This window comes from Petaurus breviceps, unplaced genomic scaffold, assembly GCF_028583685.1.
Source record: "Petaurus breviceps papuanus isolate PSGF00001 unplaced genomic scaffold, PetGlider_PUasm1.0 189, whole genome shotgun sequence".
Lineage (NCBI taxonomy): Eukaryota > Metazoa > Chordata > Mammalia > Diprotodontia > Petauridae > Petaurus > Petaurus breviceps.
Genome location: NW_027185809.1, coordinates 29,451,060 through 29,470,271, shown reverse-complemented (window position 1 = coordinate 29,470,271; position 19,212 = coordinate 29,451,060). Strand labels below are relative to the sequence as shown.

The following is a 19,212-nucleotide window of genomic DNA, read 5'->3' as shown; positions in this document are numbered from 1 at the left end:
TACCTTTCCAGTCTCTTTACACCTTACTCCTTCCCTTCCTCCCCCCCAGCCCCCGAACTCCGTTGACACTGGTCTGCTTAGCAGACCCTTGCACAGGACACTCTATCTCCCAATCGCTAGCATTTTCACTGATTGTTTCCCCAGGCCTGGATCTCTGCCCTGGCTTCCTTCATGTTTCAGCTAAAATGCCATCTTCTGCAAGAAACCTTTCCCAGTCCCCCATAATCTTAGTGCCTTCCCTCTGAGGTTACCTCCTGTTTACCCTGCAGGTACAGGATGTTGCGCCGTGATTCAAGTTTAAAACTGCACCGAGACTTCTGGGACACCCCATAACTTGATTTGCACAAGTCCTTTCCAAGTTCCCGTGAGCTCCTGCAGAGCAGGGCGGTTATTTGCTTTTCTTCCTATGCCTAGAGTTTAGCACAAAGTCTGGCACATAGCGGCAGGAGATTAGTAAATGTTGACTGACTGACAGTTGCAGGCTACATTGTGCGCAAGGCATTTCAGATCTATTTCATAAACCTTTGGCGCTCTGTAAGTACCAATGCCTTCGTGGAAGGTGGGATGAATGAGTTTCTATTAGAAACTGGAGAAAGGAATGAAAGTTCGAGAGTAGACGAATTAACTTTGTCTTCCTACCCGAAACTCAGGAGTCAGTCTTCTCCTCACCTCTCAGTTGTGCAACCAAACTGCATACTCTCTAACCACCCTTGGCGGGCTCGTTCCCTGCCAGATGACTAAACAGGCAGTTTCTGCAGCCTATTATCATTTTCGATGGCTCCACTCCCGTAGCCAATTACAGCTGAAACTCGGGGGAGGGCGCTGCAGGTCCGGGCTGGGGCGAATACCAGGTATCTGAGAAGGGGTGGGGCGTTTGCCGTGATGGGCGGGACTCGCTACCAATCGAAGCCGAGAGCTGCCCCTACGATAACCAATGAGAGACCCTAGAGTATGGAAATGGGCGGGCCTGTTGTCATGGGGGAGGCGGTGGCGCTTGGTGGCGACTGGCGGCGGCGGAGGAAGAGGCGGCGGCGGCGCTGGAGTTGGACTCGGGCGGCGGCAGGTGAGTGAGAGCCTGCAGGCCGGGTGGCCCGGAGCCCGCGGCGGGGTGCCCGGGCCGAGGGGGGCGGGGGCTCGAGCTCGGCGTTCGCTCGGCGCTCGCGGCTGCCTCTGCCGCGGCGGGCGGGGGAGGCTGGGGGAGGCTGGGGGTGGCCGGGGGCGCGCCCTCTCCCTCGGCTCGGCTGGAGCGGGGACTACGGCCCCGCGGCCGGCGCTGCCGGCGCTGGCGAGGGCGGAGGGGAGCGGGGGCAGGGGCGGCACGGGCCGTGTCCTGGGAGTGGGGGGGTAGGAATCCCTGGGGACGCCGAGGACGGACAGGGCACCCGAGAGCGCCGGCTTCCGAGGGAGCGGGGCGGCCTAGGCTGGGGGGGGGGGAGGCCGGGGGGCCGAGGGGGGGGGCCCTTCACGGGTGGGGGGGGGGGGGAGCGGTTCAGGTACGGGGGAGGAGTTTGGCTTTGGAGAGGAGGGATCAGTTCAGAAGGGGGAGCAGTTCAGGTTTGGGGGAGAGAGGGAAGGGGAGCAGTTCAAGTTGGGGGAGGGGGAATAAAGGGGTGAGGGAGGGCATCTCAGCTTGGAGAAGGGGTGGGAAAAAGGGGCAGCTCAGTTTTGGGGTAAGGGGGAGGGGAAATTCTGGAAACGGGGGAAGAAGGGAGAGTGCTTCAGAGGGGGAGCTGTTCAAGTCTAGGGGAGCAGCTTGGCTCCAGGGCAAGGGAAACTTGGGGAGAAGGGGGAGCAGTTCGTTTGGGGGGCAGGGGAAACCCTGAAGGAAGGGGAAGCCGTTTGGGTGGTGGGGAGAAGCGAGGGGAGCAGTCTGAGCCTGAAGGAGAGAGGCCCCTGGACCGCCTCCGGGTCTGGAGGAGGGGGAAGTTCTGGGCGGGAGGAGAGGGGGCAGCCTTGGAGCTGGTCGGAGGCCAGGTCTCGGGTTTGGGGAGGAAGACACAGGTGGAAACTGGAACAGCCAGAGTTGGGGGGAGGAGAATAATGGAAAACTAGAAGTACTTTGGGTCTGGGGAGATGGGGAGTGGCTTGGGTCTCTGGGAAACCGACTCCGACCAGCTGGGGGTGAGGGGCAGGGGCGGAGAAGCAGCTTTGTGGCTCAGAGAACGGTGAATTCGGGGAAACCAAAGGGGTGTGTCTTTTAGGTGTGCTAAAGGGAAAACCTAGGAGATGGGTTACTTGGGAAGGGAGGCTTGGGAGTTTCCCTCTGCATCCGGAGAAGTTGATCGAAATAGGGTCAAAGGGAGCAACTAGGGCTAGTGAGCAAAGGAAGTTCTTCTGAGAGGGAGTGGCTGCCACTGAGAAGTTTGTCTGGGAGAAACCGTGGAGGAATTGACCATGGAGACATTGGCAAGGATCTAAGATGGGCAAAAGAGATAGAAACTTAGTAATATAAACTACCTTCTACTTTGAGGACAGCCAAAGTAACTTTGTGAACCAGGGCTAGATCTGGAAAGAGGTCTAGCCAAAGTAACTTTGTGAACCAGGGCTAGATCTGGAAAGAGTTCTGGGAGGTAAGATTCAGTAGTGCGTTTTGGGGACCGAAAAAGGGAAGATTATCTTTAAGGTGGGAAAATAACAAATAGGGATACTGGCAGACTGGGGAATTTGGAAGAGAGGAAGAACTATTGGGGGCTAAGGGAGGAATAAAGAAATAGCTGAAGGAAAGATGAGTCCTGGAGCAGGGTTAGAAAGACGAGTAGTGACAAAAAGAGAGAGCTAAAGAATAGTTAAACTATTAGAGAATTGGAAATTTAAGCCAAGTGAGTAGGGAACAGAGATGAAGGAGACTATCATTGTTTTATGGAGAGAGTAATAAGGAAGAACCTTGAAGCAGGAGAGGTGGCACACTTATCATGAGACTAGATTGCAGAAATTTGTAAATCCTTTTTTAACATGGGATACTCTGCTATTAACCAGCTATTAAAACAAATCCTCCAGCAAAAGCTTCAATAGTCAGACAACATTTATTAAGTGCCTCTTATGTGTCATGTACTCTTTTAAGAGCTGGGGATTCAAAGAAAGGTAAAAGACAGCCCCTTCTTTCAAGGAGCTCACGGTCTGATAATCACAGACAGGAGCCTGAACAGGAATCTCTGTATCATACCTGACAGTTTACAAGTATGCATTTAGCACCTGCCAGGTGCAAGGCACTCTGATAGTTGTTGGGGATATAGAAATAAAGAAACAACCTTGCTGGAAAGCTGACATTATTGGTGGAGCAACATGTGTATGAAATAAATCAAAGGTAACTTTTTTGGGGAAGCCCTAGAAGCTTGTGGTTATTGAACCTTTGCTTGAAAACCTCCACAGAGGACAATATTACTTCCCCAGTCAGACCAGTTTGTTTTGGAGAGCTTTAATCAATCGAAAGTTTTTTTCATACATGAAGCCTAAGTCGTTTAGCCTTGGAACTCCCATCCATTCTTCCTAGTTCTACCTTCCTTAAATGTGGTGCCCAGAATTGAACAGAGTACTTTAGCTGTGGTCTGACCAGGCCAGAGTATAGCCTCTTTAGTTTTCATTATTGTGCTTCTCCTCTTAATGAGGCCTAAGGTCACATCACTTGTTTTTTTTTTTCCTTTTTTGCTAGCCTATCATAATCTTGGATTTAGAACTGGAAGGCACTTTGGTTACATTTAGTTCAGCCTCCTCATTTTACAGCTGATAAAACAGGCCTAGAGGGGTTAAGTGATTTATACCTAAGGCCACACAGTAGTAAATGACCAAGCCTGACTGCAAATCCAAAGTTCTTTTTATTGTGAACCATGTCTTCATCCCACTGTTAAATTGGAGGTCCATTAAGATCTCCAGATCTTTTTCGTATGAACTGTATTATCTAGCTATTCCCATGCCTTCAATTATCACCTCTGTGCAGATGACACACAGTTTTAAATCTCAATTTTCATCTCTTTTCTGGACTCTGTTGGAGAACTACATATCCACTTATCTACAAGACAGCTCCATTTGTATGTTGCCAAAGCACTTCAAGCTCAACACATCCAAAGCCTAACTTAGCTTATTTTAGTTAACTTCTCACAGGATTACTTCTTGACTTTTGATTTGGTTTCTTTGATGTTGAGTCTGTTAAATTATTTTTTAAATATTGAGAATCTTTGGTACAAGAACTTAAGTTTGGAACAGAAGAGATGAGTCCTTATTTTTCAGATGTGATTCCAACTTTTGTTTCACATGTGCCCTTTGATTTTCTTTTGTTCTATCTTACTCTTGTTCTGTTTGTGAAGCTGTCTGTAAGAAAATCTGAGTGTGTTGACAGTTACTGAAATGAACTCATTTGAGAACATTTTTCATAGAACAAAATAAGTAGGAGCTAAATAGGATATATTCTAAAGGGATCATTGCTTTAGTGAGAATACCAGAAAAAAAAGATGTTTTCTCACCACTTAAAATTGCTTGAGGCTTGTCCAGTGTCCTTACATTATTACTTCCAAAAGAAGTAACAATATGAAAGTAGTTTTTTAAAAGGATAGGTCATGTTTTTCTTATGTGAGAGAGATTTCTTAGCATTTATAGGGAGAAGACATAGTGTTTTATATAATTACATGTTTGCAAGATGAACTTGGGGTAGTGTAATCTTAATAACAAATGATTTACTAAGCAAATGACATTTGTTTCAATCAGTTTCCTCTTAAGAATAATATCTGAATGTGATGCACCTTGCAAAATAACTTGAGTGACTTAAAAGTAATCTATGCTTCATGGTATTTAACTGCTTTAAGAATATAAAATTTCTGTTTGACCCATGATGCTCATTGTTCTGCCACTTGCTAGATGTTTTTCTTGTAGAAGATGTTGATTCACTTCTGTTTCAGTGGAATTGGGTGTGGAGATAGAGTGATGCCGAAGAGGGAAAGAATATTTTTTGTCTGCACAGTGCTCTACAGATCTCAAAAACATTTAATTTGTGAGATCTTGGTAGCATGCTCCTTTGTGCTCTATGAAATTATGAAGAAGCTATTTGTGCAGCTAGCAGGAGGATTTGGTGTCTTCTCCACCTCCCTAAAGATTATTTTCAGAATCCTGAGATCAGCATTTATATGTCTCTGTGTGTGTGTGTCTACATACACACATACACATGCATGCATGGATATCTATATCTATCCTATTCCTTTCCCTCTCCTCCAGCAAGAGCTCATATTTTTTTGAAAGTCTGCATACAAACTATGTAGTCAATTCACTCTTGATTGTATCAGCACAGAACTTTTTTTTTTTTAACAAAGCAGATTTGTTTGCTGTTGTCAATGATAGATTCTTCAACAGTATGTGCCTAAACCATAAATCTCCTAGGCATTTGATTCTTCATATTAAGTTATATTAGGTATTACTACTACTACTACTACTATAGTGGTTGTCAGTGTACAATTGGTATAGGTATCATGTAGCAGATTTACCTCTCATAGATGACATAGAGGAATGAAAACTATTAACTGAGTATGTTAATTGTGCAAGCTCATTCTTCAGAATTTCTTCATCTGTATATAGTGATGATTGATCACTTTCTTGCCTTTATTAAGTTTTTTCATTTGACATTATTCATCCCTAATTCAATTCTACTTATCTATGAACAGCTTTGATTGTCTAATTCATTTTACAGTGAACTTTGTTAATCTGTAATTGACTGCTGATTTTCAAACCTTGGAAAAACTATTCTTTCAGCTTTAAGACTCAGTGTCTCATATCAAAGATTATTTAGTTAAAAGTTTAAAAAAAAGAAGCTTAATAAACATTTTCATATTCTATTATAATATTAATATTATAATAATTATATTATATATAAATAAATATATTAATATTATAATATTAATAATATAATATAATATTCTGATTCACTTTCTCTGTCTCAATGCTTTCTACCCATAAAACAAAATCCTTATGGAAATATATCCTTGAAACTCATATACTTCTTTGAATTGGCAGTTCCTACAGTTGTTTTTCAGTTTACTTTGAGAATCTCTGGAGCAGAAAATAATCTTTGACCTTATGACCTTTAAATATGTGTGTGTGTGTGTGTGTGTATGTGTTAGATATATTATAATATATGTATGTTGTTTAGTGGAGTTCACCCAAGGTTCCATGCTGGTTTTATTATGTTTGGAACAAATGTGTTAGCTCAGCTTTTCTGATGTAATTGGAAGTTATACTTCACAGACTTTTGTGTCTGAACTCCTTGCCATTAAAATGAGAAGGGAACCATAAAAATAATTCAGTCCATTTTGTAGATGAAGACACTGAGGTCCAGAGATGTTCTTAGTTGTAATCACGTATTGAGGAAACAATTTTTTCTGTTAATTTTTGTTAGTCTTCTTATTTGTTTTTTGTCTATCTGTTGCTACAGGTATCTCTGTTCCAAATACTGGGAATGCATTTAAAAAAACATTTTTGTAATAGATTTAATTACCAGAGGCAGAAAGATGGTATATGAAGAATAGGGATACATTCAGAAAATAGTTATAGTAAAAAAGTGTCATTAAATGCCAAGGAAAAAAAAATTACCATTACATTGAAACACATAGTAAGGGAACAGTGAAAGGAGTTAAGGTATGTAGGGAGGGTAAAGGGAAGGTTTTGTATTTCTTCATTGGCAGGGAAAGGAATGAGCCTGCTCTGGAAGAAGCCTAGTTGTGAACATTACTTTTCCCAGAAGTTTCTGGGACTTTAGACCTGGCATTAGGTGGTTTAGGCTCCCCAGTTGTCCCACACCATCTGTATCTCCAAACCCCTTCTGTCCATTCAAGGGATTAAATCAGGTTTACTTTCAGGACTGGACTTAGTGTTTTCAGGGCCTTTTTTCTCCCCTTTCCCCTCTCCTCTTAAATAAAATCAGCTCTTGATAACTGGGTGAGTTTTGTGAGAGAGTGTAGATTGGTATGCTTATGTATATGTGTTCACATTCATACACTTTAATAATGATAATAACTAACATTTATGTGGCACTTTAAGGTTTGCAAAACATTTTGCATATAATCTATAATTTCCTTGATCCAGATTTCAACCTTTCTGGAATTTAGAGGGTTTTTGAGAGTTGGGTCAGAAAATTAATCACACTGCAGCCAGCCTAGGGACCTGGTAAAACAAAATTCATTGCTAGTCCCATATTCTTAAATCTTCTCAGCTTAGTGGGACCTGCCAGAGTTTGTATTCCGCTGGCATAATCTTTAAGAATCTAGAATTATATTCACACCACATTTCAGGTATCAAAGTAGGACGTCAGTAGAGTGATTTATATTTATACCCTGTTTCCTTGTCTATAATGTGAAGAGGCTTGACTAGATAAAATTACTAGGTTGTTATAGAAGGAATATAGATGAGTAGATCATGTGTTGATATCTTTGCTTCTCATAGTTACCTGTGTAGTCTCCTGATATACTGGAAAGAGTATTGGATTTGGAGTCAGGGTCTGGGCTGGATTCCCATCTGCCACTTATTGCTACCTGTGTGACCTTGGGCAAGTCACTTACCATCACTGGGCCTCAGTTTTCTCATCTGTGAAATGAGAGGGTTGGATCAGGTGACCTCCAAAGGCTTTTCCCATTTCTAAATCTATGATCTTATGACCTGCAAATTTCCTTCCAATTCTTGAGTTTTTGATTCTTTATATATACACCTGTTAGCTCATGCCTGAAATTCCTGTAATGGGGGCCAAAGCTTTTCATTCCATAACTAAAATTAAAAGACTTAGTGCACAAATGCCTGGTTGAGGAGGACATGGACTGCAACAGTTGCATCATCATTCTCCAGATGTTGTCCAGGGACCCTTGAATATCCTCAAAATCTTTTTAGGGGATCTGTGAAGTCAAAGCTGTCTTTATTATAATATTAGTATATTTTAATTGACAATATAGTAAATATTTATAGACATAACACATGTAAACAAAAGGTCTTTTGGAGGTCCTTAATAATTTTTAAGACTGAAAAGGGGTTCTGAAACCAAAAAGTTTGAGAACTGCTGCATTAAAGTGTAGTTAGTCAATCAGTAAGCGTAATATTTTCTAGTTTTGATAGAAGGGGAGATCATTGGGCAAATAGGAGATATCCTTCCATAAACTTTCCTAAGGCTTTCTTTCTTCCCCTTACATGAAACAAAATTTCAACTAATATCTTACTTTGTACAACTCTTTCATCATTCCTCTTAATGCTAAAGCTTCTTCTCTTGATTATCTACAATTTATCCTATATATTTCTGTTTTTATATATTCTAGTTATGTATAAATGTTTTTTACATAGTAACTTTCATGTTGTGTCTCCTATTAGACTGTGAGCTCATAGAGAACAGGGACTGTTTTTTGCCTTTTGCTTAATATGGTGTCTGGCACATAGAAGATGTTAAATGCTTATTGACTGCAACTCAAGGAATGTGTGGAGCTCAGTGGGCACACGGCTGGTTAGCTGTATGGCATGCTAACCCAGTTTCACATGATTTGTAAAGATTTTGAAAAGCATTTTAGCAGATAATCTGATTATAAATTTAAGGCCAAAAGGATCTTAGAAGCCATCTAATCCAACTTTCTTATTTTATAGAAGAGGAAGCTGAGGTCAAAGAGGATAAATGACTTTCCCCAGGTAACATGGTAGCAAGTGACAAAAGCAGGATTTGAATCCAGGTCCTCTGACTTTAAATCTAGTGTTTTTCCCACTGTGCTGTATTTCTCATCTCAGGATGGGTTTTTAACTTTTTTTTTCTTTTTTGCTTTTTGGAGGGGGAAGGCAGGGCAATTGGGGTTATGTGACTTGCCCAGACATGGCTAGTGTGTCACATGTCTGAGGCCGAATTTGAACTCAAGTCCTCCTGACTCCAGGGCCAGTTCTCTACTCACTGAGGATGGTTTTTTAAAATATATTTTTATTTAATATTTTATTTTTCCCCCGTTACATGTAAAAACAATTTTAGCATTCATTTTAAAAACTCTCTCCCTTTCCTTCCTCCCCCCTCCATTGAGAAGGTAAGTGTGGGATATGAAGACCCTAACTCGAATTGAGTACTTGGGGACCTCTCAAAGTGAAGGTAGAAAGATTTATTAGAATCTTTCGAGAAGTAGGCGGTCCAGTCTCTGGAACAATGCCCAGGAGAGGAGGCCACCATACAGAAGCTAAAGCTGGGTTAAATAAGCAAGGGTTACACGCCCCTCTCAAACATTAACATAATTATTACTAATGAGACTAATTTTGTTAGATAATATGCATAATACATTAGGTCCATTATGCAAGTGCACTACAACCTCAGAACACTGAACCCTAGCTACACCCCTATCTAGGCCTGAGTGCCCTAAGGCCACTGTCCATTTCCTGATTGGTCACATCCACCTGCTGCTGCCAGCTCCTTCCATTCTATATTACTTCATTTCAGTATTATCTAGGAGTTTTCTGGGAACTTAGCTTCTTCCCAAGGCTACTGTCTCAACTCTTTCCGAGTTTGGTCCTTTTTATCAGTAGTCTTGTTCAGCAATTCTTGCAGTTCTATAGAAACTTAACTCTTTTATGGTAAGCTAGGTGAGAAGGGCTGACTAGAATAGAGCAACTATACAGAAAGATTTCTAAAACATAATTTCTAGAAAATGGAAACTTAGGCCTAAGAACTTACTTTAGCAGATAGTCTCTGAGAAACCACACTTTTACCTTTCCCATACAATCCCTCCTCTCTTTTATCCTACTGTGGTTTCTCACTAAAACAATTTAACATTCTCTCACACTCTTTTTCTTCAAACATCTTGAGCATGGTCTCACATTGGTTTTCTAAGTCTCTGGTTGGTCCCACTTCATCTTGAGTAATTGTGGGTACAAGTTCCTATCTTTTATTCTGTAACACCATCAACCTGACCCCTTCCAGAGGTTTTGTGTCTAATCGTATCATTTTAGCAATATGGGGAAACAATACTGAGCTTAGTTACAAAATACAAGGAAGTAATAAGAATATATATCGTTGCATTGACAACATACAAGGGGGCAGTCCCCTTCATGAATACAGATACAGGGATTCAAAAGAAAACAAAAATAAACAATTGTCCCTTCCAAAGTCCAAAAGTCTCTTTTCACACTGTTGCCTGGCAGGGGTTACACCATCTGACGGGAAGTCCTCTGGTTGTTTTCCATCCATCCATCCTCAGCATCACATTCCAGGCTCTTTCTCTTCTGCCTTCTTTCATTCACTTCCCTACAAAAGGAACCTTAGAACCAATTTAAATTACCCGTCCTGAACCCTTATCATTCTTAGAAAATTAAAAAATGAGTCTTGGTCAATTGTCATGATCACACATTAAACTACTTTCTTATATTTTTGCATTAATCCATTCTTAATTCCTCCACCAGGAGGATGAGATTTCACTAAGAGATTTACATTATGCTAACAATTACAACAATTAAAATATTTACTAAGTACAAAAATTATCCTTTTTTAATATTAGCTAATTATGAGAAAGCTGAGACAAGTATGATATTAACTAAATAACAGAATAATATTCCCACAAATCCTTGACCTACTTGTCCTCACATTATTACAAAGAACTAAAGGACCCTGACTTATACAGGAATACCTATGCTAAATCCTAAGTCTAATAGCTTTATCTTATAGTAACTTAAGATGTTCCAGAATCAAGTATTTAATAAATTTGTTGTTGTATTTCCAAAACTTTTGATTATTGAAACTTTGCTACCAAGAATGGGGACAAAACTGTAATCAGGGGGCCATATTTCCCCAACTACAGAATGTCAATTCCAGGCAAAATGTATACCAAGCTGCAATCTGCATTGAGCCGAGCTCAGAGTCTGCCAGGTGTCACTGGGAGGGTTGAGTCAGGAGAATCCTACCTCAGCTTATGTGGAACAGTTGTTCTCCTGACCTTCCATGCCCATACTTCACAGGCCTTCCATACCTGTACCTCATAGGGTCTGGCATCATGGATAGGTGGCTCAGATAACTTGGATAGCCATTCTTAATATCCGTACCTGTAGTTAGACTCAGAGGAATAGTCAGTTAACAGTTCCATCAAATCTTAAATAACAAGCTCCAACAGTCAGTCTAAGATATGATTATAATCTCACATTGGTTAAGGAACATCTCTAAAGTGAGCCTCAAATAACCTGTATTCATTTCTATATTCTTGTTCATAAAAATCACATCTCCTATCAGGATTATAAATTATTGCTGTAATAGATTTGCATCTACTTCCCAAGCTTCCCTATCTTCCTGGAGCTATGCTTAGTTTGAGCTTGCACTAAAATTTCTTTTCTCTCAACTTAAAAAAAAAAAGTCTTTGTTTTAATCCCAACAATTAATTAAGTCAGTTGCATTAATACCCAATTACACTTTGAAATACACTGGGACCCCATTACATATAACACAGATATAACTTTTCTACAGTAACTTTATAATCCCAATCTCAGTCCATGGGATAATGATTCAATATTGCATTTGTATCCTCATTTCCTTTTCTTCTCAAATATGATTTACCTATTAATTATAAAATCAAGTTACAGATCTTTCTGCCTTCCATATTTCTAATCAAACCTTCAATTATCTTCTCAATCCTCTGATCTCTATTACTAACTGTCCTGTACTGGAATCCTAGAGTAAATAAACAAAGAAGTTAATGTCTACCTCACAAGCTAATTAATTATATATCCAGGTATTCTCAAAAATATTCTGGAAAGGGCGGCTAGGTGGCACAGTGAGTAAGAACTCCCGCCCCGGAGTCGGAGGACCCGAATTCGGTTCCGACCTCAGACACTTAACACCCACACAAAAAAAACTAGCTGTGTAACCTTGGGCAAGTTACTTAATCCCAATTGCCCTCCAAAAGGAAAAAAAAATTCTGGAAGAATGTCCTTAAAACAGCAAAATTTCATAATTTGCCTTATGCCTGACTTTCCATTGAATTGCCATAAAGATGAAAAATAGGGACCTGATTGGACAAAGCATCCACATACACTATTGTTCCAAAACCTTTTTACCTTAACATCAATTTACTCTCATTAAGTTGCAATATACCACAAAGATTTGCCAGGACTCACATGCATAAGGGATTCCCTTTAACATCTTTCCCTTTACAATTTTTGAACTCATCCTGGTAAAGACAATTGTTAGAGATCCTTTTTACTCTTTTGTACATAGACTTGCTACTCCTCAGTAAGTCAAATTTATTGTTTAGGAGCTTCATAACTAAAACAAGCTCACCTTCCCAGGCTGAATGATCTTGCTAATAGAGATAATTTCTTTGGGGCTTTGGCAGTTTTACAACATCATACAGTAGCAGGAGGACTGTTCTGAATGAGCAGAACTAGTCAAAAAAAAGTTTTCATCCAGTCTCTTCCTTTCCACATACAGTAATCAATTAACAGTTTTAGTATTAAAACAAATTCCCACAGTTTCATCAAATCTCTACAGATGATATTCAGTACACTAATGGGCAGACTTCTCTACCTGCTTGTCCCTCTCTCCCTGCTTCCTTTCCCAGGACTAATGAGATAGCTTCCCCATCCTGGATTATAAAATTTTCCTTGTTTCTCTCATCTTGTGTCTCCCATCTTGTTCTCAGTCTTTCCCATAAAACTTCTGAAACTACTTTATTATTTTGGAACCCATAAACACCACTCTCCAAATCTTAGGGTCTGTCTTTCCTAGCTTTCCTGCCAGGAGACTCACACTGCTTTCTTAATACCCTTTTTGCTTACTTCCTTGTATATAAGACACTTCATAGATTTGTTTAGCAACTATATACATATACATATATATTTCTTTAAAGTTAGGACACACATTACTCATACTCCCCAATGGACTCTTTGATGTAAAAATTGACAGAATTTCCCTCATGATTTGTTAATTAACCATTTCTCTCCCATCAAGCAATAACCAATGGTCTTGCTCAGTTTCAATCTTCCCAAACTTAATTAAATTTTCCTTTTCAGCTTCTATGAACACAAGTATTGCTTTTGTCTTAGGGACTTGGGAATTCAACACATACATCTTCGTAGATTCTATGGACAGGGCAGCCTCCTTAACTTTCTTGTCTGCTGGTCTGTTCCCCGTCATCTCATACCAAATATCTTATAAAACATTTCTTCATAAGAATATTTCCCTTTTTCAAAAGCAGTTTATCCTCATATCATTAACTACTATACAATTCTTAAATTCTCTGGTCATAAAATCTTTTCCAAATAATTAACAAAATTTATACAAGGAGGTTTAACAGGTCTTTTCTGCACATACTTACCTTTCACGAGCGTACTTTTGTAAACATTTGATTTATGCAATATCTCCAGATAGCTTGGTTAACAATCTTACAAGTTTAACAATCTTAACTGAAACTTTCTTGTAATACAACTGTTTACCAGTAACAATATCATAAATAAGTATCATGTACCTAAATTTAGACTTTGAAATCAAAATCAAGTAATTACCAATCTGGTGATCTTAATTTAGTCATTTCCAAATTGCTCTCATTACCATTGGCATAACATTCACACTTAAGGAAAATTCCACATAAGATTAACAAACATGAAACAATTAATTTTAGCTCACACAGTTTACACTCTCTCATAACATTGTTGTTTTGTACCAGGCATTGTACCAAGCACCTTTACAATTATATCAGTCCCATGCATGTGTAGTCATGCAAAACACTTCCATAATCGTCATGTAAAAGACTATATTTCCCTTCATTTTATCCTCCCCTTTCCCCCTGTTTATTTTCTTCTCTTCTAGAGGATGGTTTTAATAGGTTGTGTACCCAGCATACTTCTGCTGCAATTGTTAAGTGCCTATTATGTACAAGGTACATTTCCAACTTTGATTCTAAAAGAGCAGTGTTTGTAGAGGATTTATCAACCTAAATATAATTATATTCAATGAGTAAATTTTCATATCTAAGTTTTTCTCCATCATTTAATAGCCTAGAGACATACATATATTTATATTTATCTCATTGGAGAGATTAGTTATTTGACATATGAATTGACAAATGGATATTGTATTCTGAATGCTAGATGTGCAATGGACTAGTCTTTTTAGAGCAATTACTTTTTCTTCTATTTTTCTAGTTATAAACAATATTGAGGTGTTCTAGAAAAATCTGAATTGATAATCTAATTTTCCAGGTCATTAACATGCATTTATTGTCTCCTATGCTCCAGACATTCTGCTAAGTGCTAGAGATAGAAAACTGGGCAAAAACAGTTTCTGCCCTCCAGAAGCTTACAATTTAATAAGGGAATAAAAAAGGGTAGAGGCAGAAAATTGAGTTCAAATTTAGCCCCAATCCCATAATAGCTGTATGATCCTGGGTAAGTCATTTAACACTAGCTTCAGTTTCCTAATTTGTAAAAGGGAAGGAGTCCCTCACAGGATTGTTGTGAGAGCCAAATATGTAAATTACCTTGCAAACCATAACATTCCATATAGATACTAATTATTTTAATTATTAGTTTGTGGCTGTTTAATTCAGTGATTAAGATAAGTGCCAGTGAGGCCGAAGTTCAAAATCCATTTAACTTTGCACATGAGTGTGGTTGAAGATTGTATTTTCCTCTGTACTCAGCTAGCTGTTTTGTGGATGTGGGCCATTGATCACAAGGTGGAGTATCCAAGAGTGTATAAATAGATCAACAAAAATATGTCAACTTCTAGTAAAAAAAAATAATATATTCTGATGGTATAATATCATCTTTTCTTAGTTGATAAGTGCTCTTTTATGTAGAAATCCGGGCACTTGATTGGCATTGCCCATTTGGGGATAGTCATTACTGAATAAAGAGGAAATAGCTGAATATGATTATTATTTAAACCGTTAGTTAGGAAGAGCCAATCTACTTTAAAAAATATAAGTAAGGGGCATCTAGGTGGAGCAGTGAATAGATCACAGGCCCTGCAGTCAGGAGGACCTGCATTCAAATGCGGCCTCAGACACTTAACACTTACTAGCTGTGTGACCTTATGTCACTTAATCCCAATTGCCCTGCCTTCCCCCCCTCCAAAAAAAAAGCAAAAAAAAAAAATAATCCATCCTTTGATCAAAAATATTCTTTGCAGTTCAGATAAATCTACTTCATAAGATATATGCCATGTGCTTTAAAGCCAATGATTTATTTTTGTATTTTTCAGGTTACATATATCAGAAAATTAAATTATTTATCTTAAAAAATTTCTCAAAGCTAATTGAAACAAATACTTGATAGGATTTTGGAAATATTATAGTGCTGAATGAGAGCCTAGTGACTTTTCTTGGAAACTTTTTTCGTCACTAGAATTGGCCACTGGGTGTTTGATTTTTTTTTTTCACCCACAGTATCTTAGGAAACTGTATAATGTCAAGATCTTCAGGGATTTTCTGATCTGCTTCAATGAAGGGGGTACCCATAAAAACGAAATAATAGACCTTTGAGGGAGGATTGAATTATATTGTAAGGATTATATGTAAGCAAGATCACAGATCTTGTGAAGTGTGTGTTTATATACACATATATGTATGTATGCTTATGTTTATTATACTCATATGTATATGGCATGAATACTTCATCACCACAGGGCTGAACTCTACAATGTTTTTTAGATCATGAGTAGCTGTGGCAAAAAATCATGTTGTTGGCCACCCTCATCAAGAATTTCTATGGCTTTAACTATCTTCAGAAGACAGACCCAGAGTCCCTAAACCATCTTTACATAAGACCATTACTAGGCTTTATGGTAGCTCTTTGTCTTTTAGCTTGTAGATGGTCTATCTACAGGTAGCTGGTGGAAGTGTGGATAGAGATTGGACCTGGAGTCAGGATCCAGCCTCAAACACTTGCTAACTGTGTAACCTTGGGCAAGTCACTTAACTTAAATTTGCTTCACTTTTCTTATCTGTAAAATGGAGATAATAATAGCAACTACCTCCTAGGGTTATTGTGAGGATCAAATGAGATATTTGTGAAAAAGCACAGTGCCTGGCACATAATAGGTCCTCAGTGAATGCTAGCTAATATTGTTATTATGGCCTGAGGCTCAGTGAAACTGAAGTAAGGATCAGAAAAGGATTTGAACTCAGGTCTTCCTGACTCTTAACTGTTAATCCTCCTATTGCATGACTTGTTTATCAACCATGGCACTTTCATCAAAAACCATTTATAGTTAAATTTTTATTTGAAACAGCAAGCTTATACATTCTAACCTCCCTCATAATTTCAACAAAATAAACATATAATTTTGAATTTTATCTATTTTAGTTTAAAAGAACACTATTAAAAATCAAAGCTAACTCAATATGAGCCACTTAATTTATTGTACAATGCAACCGACTCAGTTTTTACTTTTTGTTGGTAGACTGGAAAACAGACAAACGTTCATCTTTTTTCAGTTTTCAAATTATTTCTCAGTTTGGGGATGTGTGTGTAGGGATGTGTGTGGGGATGGGTGAGTAGGGATGTTTCTACATGTGAGAAAAAAAGCTATTATTTTTTTTATTTTTGGAGGGGGGATTGCAAGGCAATTGGGGTTAAGTGACTTTCCCAAGGTCACACAGCTACTGTGTGTCAAGTGTCTGAGGCTGGATTTGAACTCAGGTCCTCCTGACTCCAGAGCCAGTGCTCTATTCACTGAGCTACCTAGCTGTCCCCAAGCTATTACTTTTTAAATATTAAATCATCATCTAGGTTTTTTTTTTTTAATTAATCCAGCTATTAAATGAGCTTGAGTTCTCTTTAGTTTGACTTCCCTTAAATCTTATTAGTAATTTTCTATAGAATTAGAAGTGGTTGGAAGTGAAAAGGACCTCAAAGATCATAAGTACCTTGCAAGTAAATGTTGAGTTAAAGCTGCTTAGCCTCATCATTTATAGATAAGGAACTGAGGCTCAGAGAAGGTCAGACAGCTTACAAATTAATTTGAATCTAGATCATTCCTTAATTTTGAAATGTTTTAATAGTAGTATTATGGTGGGGTTATTGTTATAGCCAAGTCTCTTTGATCATGGTCAGTATATATAGTATTCTATGTTGGCAAGAAAATGAAGAAAGGTGACAAAAAACGCATGTGCTGTTAACTTTCTTAAGAAGTTTATGTGTTGGGGCAGCTAGGTAGCGCAGGGAATAGAGCACCAGCTCTGGAGTCAGGTGGACACGAGTTCAAATCCGGCCTGACATTTACTAGCTGTGTGACCTTGGGCAAGTCACTTAACCCCAACTGCCCTGCCCTCCCCCCTTCAAAAAGCAAAAAACAAACAAAAAGTCTATGTATGTGTGTGTGTATACACACATGTATGCATTTATATATGTATCTATATTCTCTCAATATCCCATACTGATATATTTTATTATTTTACTTCAAGTAAATCATAGCTGAAATTTATCTTCTCTTTTAAGTCTTCCTATACTGTTCCAGTGCATGGTGATATCTGTTGTCTCAGTTTCTACACTTGTGGTATGAGCATCACATCCTCTGATGTTATATTCTGTAATTGTTTCTTGAGTGTTGGATCTTTGTTTCTCCAAGTCATTCGGTACACATGAAGTGCCCACTGTGTGCCAGGTACAGTGCTCAGTCCTAAGTGAAGGGAACATGGTTAATGTTTTGTTTCAACCATCATTATGCTGCTCGTGTAGTTGTTACTTAGTAAATATTTGATTGATTTTTTTCTTAAGCCATAGTTATAGCTTTTTTCAAGAAACATTTTAAAAAAATGCTGCTTTAGTGCATCAGTGTACAGATACATAGTCTCATCAATATGAGTCCTTTCAGCAGGGCTGACTAGCTCAGTGACACCTGTGGATCCTTTGGCTTCTTGTACATGTGTTCCCATGAAAGCCTCAAGGAGGAGCTACCCAACCATTAGATCCCTACCCCCAGATGTTTGCCAAGGTGGCACTTGGGCTTCCAACTGTCCTTGCTTTTGATACATGATCAACCATAATTGATATCTTTTATGTCACTTCTTGTGCCCAGATCATTTTGGTAATATGGTACAGCTTTTACCCTCTGCATATCTTTCCACAACCTTTCAGGTACCTTTCAGTTTGTGGTGCTGTGTGATTCATAGCAATAAAATGTCACTGGAAGAATATTGATATTAAAAAATAAATCTTTACTAACAAAACTAATTTAACAGAAATAGGATCTTTCTGATTAAAAAACTCAAAACAACTTAATTAATATGCTTGCATGTTATAAGATTCAGTAAAGGTCTATAGTATGTATGTAACTATATATATTACTACTTTGCTGGTAACTTTTTACCTTAGTTTTACCCTGAAAAATGGGGGGCAATTTGCAGAGCTAATCATGACTTTTTGAAATGAGAAAAATCACCTTGTCCTGTTTATTAAAATGGCATTAGACAAGTTCGGAATGTCTTAGAATAAGAATTTCACAGGCTTCAGAGGTACCTCAGACCTTGTAGCTGAACAAAAAAATCCACTGTAACATCTGACAAATCTAGCCTTGTCTTAAAGACTTTTATTGGGGGAAACCCACTAATTTGCGAGTCAAGTTTTGGACAATTTTCATTGTTAGGAAACTTTTCTAGTAAGTCTGCCTCTCTAGGATTTTAATCGTTACTCCTAGTTCTACCCTACTCATCCACCTGATAGCCCTTCAGATATATGAAGATAGATAGGTGTTATGTCTCGTTTCTCTTATGTTCTTCAAGCTAAACAACTCCAGTTGCTTAAATGGTGTGATCCCAGAGTCATTCACCATCCTGTTTACCCTGCAGTAGCCTAAAAGAGCTTAGCAGTCTACTCCAACTGGTTGTATGATCAGGGTAGAGTACAGTTGGATTGTCCTTGTCTTTTATGTTAGGCCTCACCTCCTGGCAGCCTAAGATCTCGTTAGTTTTGGGGGGCTACTGAATCATCCTTTTGACTTATATGGAACTAGTAGCCTACCAAAACCCCTGTACCAAATTTTGTACTTATGAAGTTGAATTTAAAAAAAATCTTAAACATAAGACTTTGTCTTTCCGTGTTACATTTCATTTTATTAATTTTAACTTTAATTCTAGATTGTCAGGATCTTTTTTCTGTCCTAGCTATATCATCCAAGCTTTTAAGCCATCCCGCCCAACTTTGTGTCATAAGCAAATTTGATTTGTATTCCATCTATGCCTTATCAAAATCATTGATTAAATTGACTGATTACTCAAGGTCAAGGACTACTCCACTGGGCACATTCCT

At 38.8% G+C, this 19,212-nt stretch overlaps 1 protein-coding gene across 6 annotated transcripts in view; it reads left to right on the top strand.

The window, feature by feature from the left end:
* Positions 1-941: 941 nt before the first annotated feature.
* NUMB (NUMB endocytic adaptor protein) overlaps positions 942-19,212 on the top strand; it is a 210,279-nt gene continuing 192,008 nt past the window's right edge. For 4 of the 6 annotated variants that reach the window (XM_069092126.1, XM_069092122.1, XM_069092123.1 and 1 more), the window contains exon 1: positions 942-1,063. The gene's annotated coding sequence lies outside the window, so the exon portion shown is untranslated. The remainder of the gene's footprint in view (positions 1,064-19,212) is intronic. The other 2 variants (XM_069092119.1, XM_069092121.1) reach the window with 2 other exon arrangements.